Consider the following 7550-nt stretch of genomic DNA (forward strand, 5'->3'; position numbering starts at 1 on the left):
TTATCTTAACTCAAGTACTATCCAATTTCATATTCTCACATTCAGCGTTTATTTCAACTTCTGCCTTGCTTTATTTCCTAGTATCTGTTATCTAAAAATTCATAAAAAAATCTTGTTGTCAATTCATCTAAATGCGCGTCCGTGTGTGTGACATTATTTTTCTTTTGCCATAAATAAATCTCTCAGTGGACGACCTGGACTCATCCAGAAAATATAAATTTAAATTTGGACTACAACTGCACTCGTACACTGATGAGTATAAATCTCTCACCAAAATAAGAAAAAAATATATAAAAGTTTTACTGTGTTTTTTTTATTGTGTTTTAATTGCAAGGTGAGAGTGCAGCCACCTTGTTTGGTGGAAAGATTGAAGCTGCTAAGTACACCGAGGCTTCCAACCCGCTGGATCCACCCGAGGTCACCCCACCAGCTATCAACGCTGAGGTCCAGTCGGTTGAAGCTGCCAAGGACCAGCTTGCCGAAGCTCCCGTTCCCCTTAGCTAGGCTCTTTTTCGTTTTTCTTTCGCTTTGTAATACACTGATTTTTATCAATGAAATTGGAGATTTCTGAACTCGTGTCTTTTTCTTTAATTTTGTCGCAAACTCAAGCCAAGGAAACTTGAAGTTTAAATAAGATAACTTAAGACAACTTCCACGATACAACTTGAACCGATCTTCACAATTTAACTTGAAACGAGCTCTAGAAAGCTTCTGTATATTAGGATAAGCTTGAAAATATAACTTGGAAGAAATCTTCAAGAATATAACTTGAGAATGAATACTAAGTCCCGATTGACCCAGAGAATTCCCAGCTCGTAGTTTAACAAGCTTAACATAATTCATAGACGTAATAACCATCAATCATTGGGTGTCCAGTAAGGTGCGATTAGCTATATCTAGGCAAATTGAGACAACCCTTAGACAACATGTCTTGACAGGATCATATTGAAAACCTTTCTGAGATGTACGTCCAGGTAGATTGTCTTATGATCTCAACTAATATGAACGACTAAACAGCTCGTGATCGATGAAGGTAATAATTGACAATTAAGATGCGTGTCCGGTAGGTCGCAAACAACCATATTTAGGCAAATTAAGGCGAACCTCAGCTAACACGTCCTAATGGAATAACATATAGGTCAAAATGAAAACCTTGCCAAGACATGTGTCTAGTTAGATCGCACTGCGACCTTAGCTAACTCACCATTGCTTGCATTTGGTTGACTTGTACTACCAAGTTATATGTCTAGGAGGATCATAGGCTGATCTCGGCTAACATACCATGGTTTTTCACAAGCTGAACCAATCAAGAAGGAACACCCAGGTAGGTCGCAGCTAGTGAACATTTGACTTGCATTGCCAAGCTATATGCCTAGGTAGATCATGGGTTGGTCCCCGCTAGCATACCATGGCTATTTACAAGTTTAATGAGCTAAGAGAGAACATCCAGGTGGGTCGCAGACCATGACTTGAGTCAAGATGAAAGGACCCTAGCTAATGAACCTTTAGCTTAAAATCATTGATGGAAGTGGTTGCCCAGTAGGTTCCAAACCATGACATTAAGTCAAGATGAATGGTTCTCAGCTCACAAACCACGACCTGAAGGGGGACCAAGATGAATGCTCAGTTAAGATGCAAACCATAGCATAGTGGCTAAGTTAAATGGGCCCCAGCTCGCAAATCATGGTTTTTGAACCCCTCATTTTAGAGATATTCAATCGACTAAAGTGTAATGCATGAAAATTCATAAATCCTAATCAGAATTATGAAAATGAATTGCAATAGAAATTTGGAGCATGGGTCAGAACAATTACATTCATTGGAAGTAAGGACAGAGGTGTTCCGTATTCCAAGCTCGCGGTAGAATAGCTCCATCCATATTTTCCAAATGATATGCTCCATTTCCTAAGTTTTCCTTGATGATAAAAGGTCCTTCCTAGTTAGGGCCTAGTGTGCCATCACTCGCCTTACAAGCTCCGGGTAGTACTAGGCGCAATACTAGGTCCCCGACATTATATTTTTGGATCTTAACCTTTCTATTGTAATATCGCGCCATTCTTTGTTGATAGATGGTGACCCTTATGCGAGCTGTGTCTCTTGCTTCCTCAAGTAGGTCTAGGCTCGAAGCCAACATCTCATTGTTGTCATTTGAATTGAAAGTGACCCTCCAATGGCTGGTCACCTCATCCTCTGCTAGGATTATAGCCTCGGACCCATACACCATTGAGAATAGGGTTTCCCCTGTGGTACCGTTTGCAGTTTGTTCACCCAAGCCCCCTTTCTGGCCTCTAGCTTGGTCTTTAGAAGCTGTTTGATTATTTTGTTGACAGTCTCAACCTGTCCATTGGATTAGGGGTGGTTCACGACCATGAAACTTTTTTGGATCCCTAGTGATTCGCAGAACTAGATGAACTGCTCACTGGTGAATTGGATTCCATTGTCCGTGATTATTTGTTGTGGAACTCTGAACCTGCAAACAATATTATCCCATATAAAGTATTATACCTTCGAGCTGGAGATCTATGTAACAACCCGCTCCCATTTACGGATGCCACCGATGAATAATCAACCGATTACTCACCTGACAAACCAAACACTGAAGAGTTGGACTATGTTTCAACAAGAAACGGCCTAGGTGGGAACCAGGCTCTGTCCTTCCTTTTGCTCCACTCAAGGAATTGGTCCCAAAATCGAATAAGGAAACATAGCGAATTAGGACCCGAAACTCAAGTGAGCTTCACCTTTCTTCAGCTCCCCTCATAGCGAGCCAAAGGTTACCCAGGCACAAAACTAATGCATCAAATATCTGCTAAGTACTGGGGATTTATGGGAATATACCTTTCTGATCTTTACCTGATCCGAACTTAGCTCCACCAACTAGGACCGTATAGATCTAGCTTTTTCGCAATCACTTACCACACTATGGTGATTATAGAAACTAGACACATTTAGTGCCTAACAACATATACATTCAATCACAGGATTACATACATGAAAAATGCGTAACATACAACTCGGGCAACACCACTATTTTCCACAATAGCTTCTCGGCACCTTCCCTGCTTGCATCATCTACAACATGAAGTGAAACCTCATAAGTCATCAAGACTCAGTAAGGGTGTAATGCATAAGTAAATGAAGCATGAGAGAGCATGTAATGCAAAATGCAATGCAAATGGGTAGTCTTCCATGTCCTCATAACCTCCATAGATTAAGGCATCGACCAACCCTTCCCATTACTAGTCCTACATATGGCCATAGATACACTACAACACATATCATGCAAATGTTTACCACTACATGCAATTCATAAAGAAACACTTACAAATGCAAGCAAGACCCCCACCACTTGGGTCATCCCTTACCTGGCTCGAAGCCTCTCCTACCAAGAGCGAGAACGACCGCTTGAACTCCGATCTCTTCTAGGATCACCACCTCCTCGGTCGAACCTAGATGTAATCACATAGACACCCACAATATCAGACATTACACCAGGGCCTTCATTTTTGCCATACCTCGCAAAAACCTACCCATTCAACAATCCAACTAACCCCAACCAAGGGTTAAATCCAACCAACACTTCACAATTCATTATCCCACATAATGAAATTAACTTGAAAAGAATTAAATTTATTTACCTCGATCAATCTGGAGGAGAAATCGGGAAAATGCTTACCCGACGTTGCCTCCTAAATTGCCATCTCGCACCCGAATTTCCATTTTCGAGCACACTTCTCAAGCCCCAAAATTAATTTCCAGAATTTTCTCCTATTTTTATGAAATTTTCTGGCATGTTTCTCTTATTTTCTTTTATTTTCCAGATTTCTTTCCTTTTATTTCTTTTATTCTTTTTCTTTTTCCTTTTATTTTCTTCCCTCCCCTGTTCATCTTCTTCCTTCTTCGCACGACCACTCCTGCACGCGCTAGCCACTGGCCATAGCCTGGCCTGGCTCTGCCTGCAGCCGCTGCAACCAGCTCCACCACCGACCACCCAGCAACCACAGCCAATGGCGACCTCCATCGCAAGCCCCTGCCAGCCTCCCCTACGCACACAATGCCAGCTGCCATGGCTGACCATCGATGCTCCAACTGCCTAAAGTCGACATCGCTGCCTCTACTCATCGTGCCTGCACCACTGGCAAGCTTTCCACCCCTCGCGCCACTACTTCTTCATCGGCCATGGCCACTGCAACTTCAAGCTGTGGTCGCGGCCTCCTCTTCCGATCTCTCCCTCTCTCTTTCATTTCTCAAGCTCCCTCTCAACTCTCACTCTCTCATATCAGCTCTTGGCCCAAAGCTCTCTCCCGAGCCCTCCTTTGCTTCACCCACTTTTGATTTCAATTCACTGTTTCAAACTTAGCCTCCCAGCCATTCACACGCACCCAGATATATATACATATATATAATTACACATTTATCCCTTAAATTCTCCATATTCCACCTAAGAATATATTAATTATACTTGGGGATTTTGATAATGGCACTTGAACCCTCCTGAGGCTTTAAATTATACCATCAAGCTACACAAAATCTCGATTTCTCAAAAATTAATGACCTGCATTTACTCAAAAATATTGATTTCGTCCCTGCATCGACACGTGACGTTTATTCCACCCAAAAACACCTCAGGGTTGCCTCACTCATAAAACTGGACCACCTTTAAGGTCCCTTCAGCTTCCTAGAGGTCCCATACGACCATTCGGTAGTGGCCCCCATTCGGGCTTATACAGAATTAATTTCAAAAATTATTCCCGATCGGACTACTTCTAACGTCATTAGCCTCGCCTCGAGGCACTCACCAATCTCATGCCTTCCTCCCTAGACATCCAAGTCTCGAGGCATTTCTTGTTGTCGATTAGGTAAATTTTTATTAATTAATTTCTTAAAACTGACTTTCGGGCTTCCCAGATCACCCGAGATCCTTTCAAAATAACCGAAAGATATATTTCTTCCATCACTATGTAATACGGAGTATTACAATTTGCGCGAGCTCTTTAGCTTCTGTCCACTTGGTGAAGTAATCAACTGCCACTATGGCGTGCACCTTCCGCAGGCTGTTGGAAGTGACCTAATCAGATCTATGCCCTAGATAGCAAAGGGCTATGGGCTGCTCATCTGTTGTAAGTATGCTGGCGGAGCTCACTGGACTTTAGCAAATCTTTGGCACTTGTCACATTTCTTGACCAGTTCTACGGCACCTTACTTTATGGTGGACCAATAAAATCCTTGCCGAAATGTCTTCTATGCCAGTGATAATGCTCCGGCATGATTACCACAGTGGCCCACATGAATTTCTTCCAGCACGGTTTGACAATTAGTGCCATCGATACACCTCAGAAGTGGGGTTGAGAACTCCCTCTTATATAGCCTATCATCATAGACACAATACCGAGCTGCTCGAGCTCGCAATCGACGTGCCTCCAATTTATCTTCCAATAGTTTCCCAGTTTGCAGATAATCCAGTATGGGATTCATCCACGAGCCTTGGGGTACCTCGATTATCATTATTTTAGCTCGTTGTTCTGTGCTCGGGGCAGCTAAGAACTCTACCGGTCCCCAAGAACTCAGCATCTCGGGCAGTTGCTAGGCGGGCCAATGCATCAGTATGAGAGTTCTGAGAACAGGGAATCTAGCATATTTCATACTTTTTGAAAGTAGTTAGGAGCTCGCATACCTTATATAAGTATGCCACCATTTTCGTGCCCCTGGCCTGATATTCTCCCCGTATCTGATTGACAACTAACTGAGAGTCACTGAAAATTACCAGGACCTCAGCTCGCACCTCCTTTGCCAAGCGAAGTCCTGCTAACAGGGCCTCGTACTTAGCTCCATTATTGGTGGCTGGAAAATCGAATCTCAGGGGGCAGAGGATTATGTGACCCTCGGGACTTATAACATGACCCCAGCTCCAACTCCCTGCTCACTTGATTCGTCCACGTATAGCTCCTAAGACGGCCCTTCTAAGTTCTCTGCTTCCTCTTCAATTGGCCTAGTGAACTCAGTAATGAAATTCACCAATGCTTGCCCCTTTTATCACTGTCCTCGGTTTGTATTCTATATCGAACTAAGCGAGCTCGATAGACCACTTTAGTAGGCGACCTGAGGTGTTTGGCTTTTGCAAGATCTACCTCACAGGGTACCTGGTCAGGACTTCAATCTGATGAGCTTGAAAATAAGGTCGTAGTTTCCTTGATGCCATTATCAGATAGTAGGCCATATTTTCAATTGGCATGTACCTTGTCTCTACATCGCCTAAGCTCTTGCTGACATAATACATAGGGTGTTGCACCCCTTCATTCTCTTGAACGAGGGCCGCACTGAGAGCATGTTGAGACACTCCCAAGATAGGGTTATCTTTTCTCCGTCTTTGGGCTTGGCGAGGAGCGGAGCTCGTCCCATATACTCCTTCAGCTGCTGGAATGCGGACTCACATTCTTCTGTGCACTGGAAATCTTGTTCCTTTTTAGTACCTCGAAGAATGGGGCACATTTATCAGTTGCCTTAGAAATGAATCAGCTTAGGGCCGTGACCTGACCATTGAGGCTTTGCACATCTTTCTTCTGTACGGGTGACCTCATATTGAGCAAGGCTCTTATTTTCTATGGATTGGCCTCAATGCCTCTATTATTTACCATAAATCCCAAAAATTTTCTAGAGGCTACTCCAAAGGCACACTTAAGTTGATTAAGGTTCATCTGATAGTTTTTGAGGACCTTAAACATCTCCCCCAAATCAGAAACATGATCAGTTACCCGTTCTGAATTTACCAGCATGTCATCAACGTAGACCTCTATGGTCATGCCGATCAGTGCTTCAAACATCATATTCACCAGCCTCTGATAGGTTGCACTAGCATTCTTCAACCCAAAGGGCTTTACCTTATAACAATAAATCCCTCGATCAGTAATAAACGAGATGTGCTCCTCGTCGTCAGAGTTCATCGGGATCTAGTTATAGCCCGAATAAGCATCCGTAAAGCTGAGGAGCTGGTGATCAACTGTTGTATCCACCAGCTAATCGATCTTGGGGAGAGGAAAGATGTCCTTGGGGCAAGGCTTGTTCAGGTCGGTGAAGTTGATGCAGGTCCTCCACTACCCATTTTTTTCTTTACCAAGACTGGGTTCGCTACCCAGACCATGTAATGGGCCTCTTTAATGAACTTGTTTGCCAAGATCTTCCCCCCTTCTTCTTTAAGAATGGCATAGTGCTCAGGAGTCAATGGCCTTATCTTCTGGCGCACCGTCTTGTAGCTGGGATCTACATTGAGCCGATGCGACTTAACCTTCGGTGCTATCCCTACCATATCCTCGTGATTCCATGCAAACACATCAAGGTTAGCTTTAAGGAAATTTGTAAGTTGGGACTTTACCTCAGGAGCCAGGTTCCTCTTCAGCCTAAGGCATCTTTCCTCATCTGCCTCGCTGATTGGGATATCCTCGAGCTCTTCCACTGAGTTGGTGGTCTTATCACAGTCCACCTCGCGAGGATCCAAGTCGTAGCTTACACCTTTCTAGCTAGAAGGCCGCAGGTTGCCTTCCGCGACAAGATTC

Source organism: Diospyros lotus, chromosome 3 (genome assembly GCF_014633365.1).
Source record: "Diospyros lotus cultivar Yz01 chromosome 3, ASM1463336v1, whole genome shotgun sequence".
In the NCBI taxonomy this organism is placed as follows: domain Eukaryota; kingdom Viridiplantae; phylum Streptophyta; class Magnoliopsida; order Ericales; family Ebenaceae; genus Diospyros; species Diospyros lotus.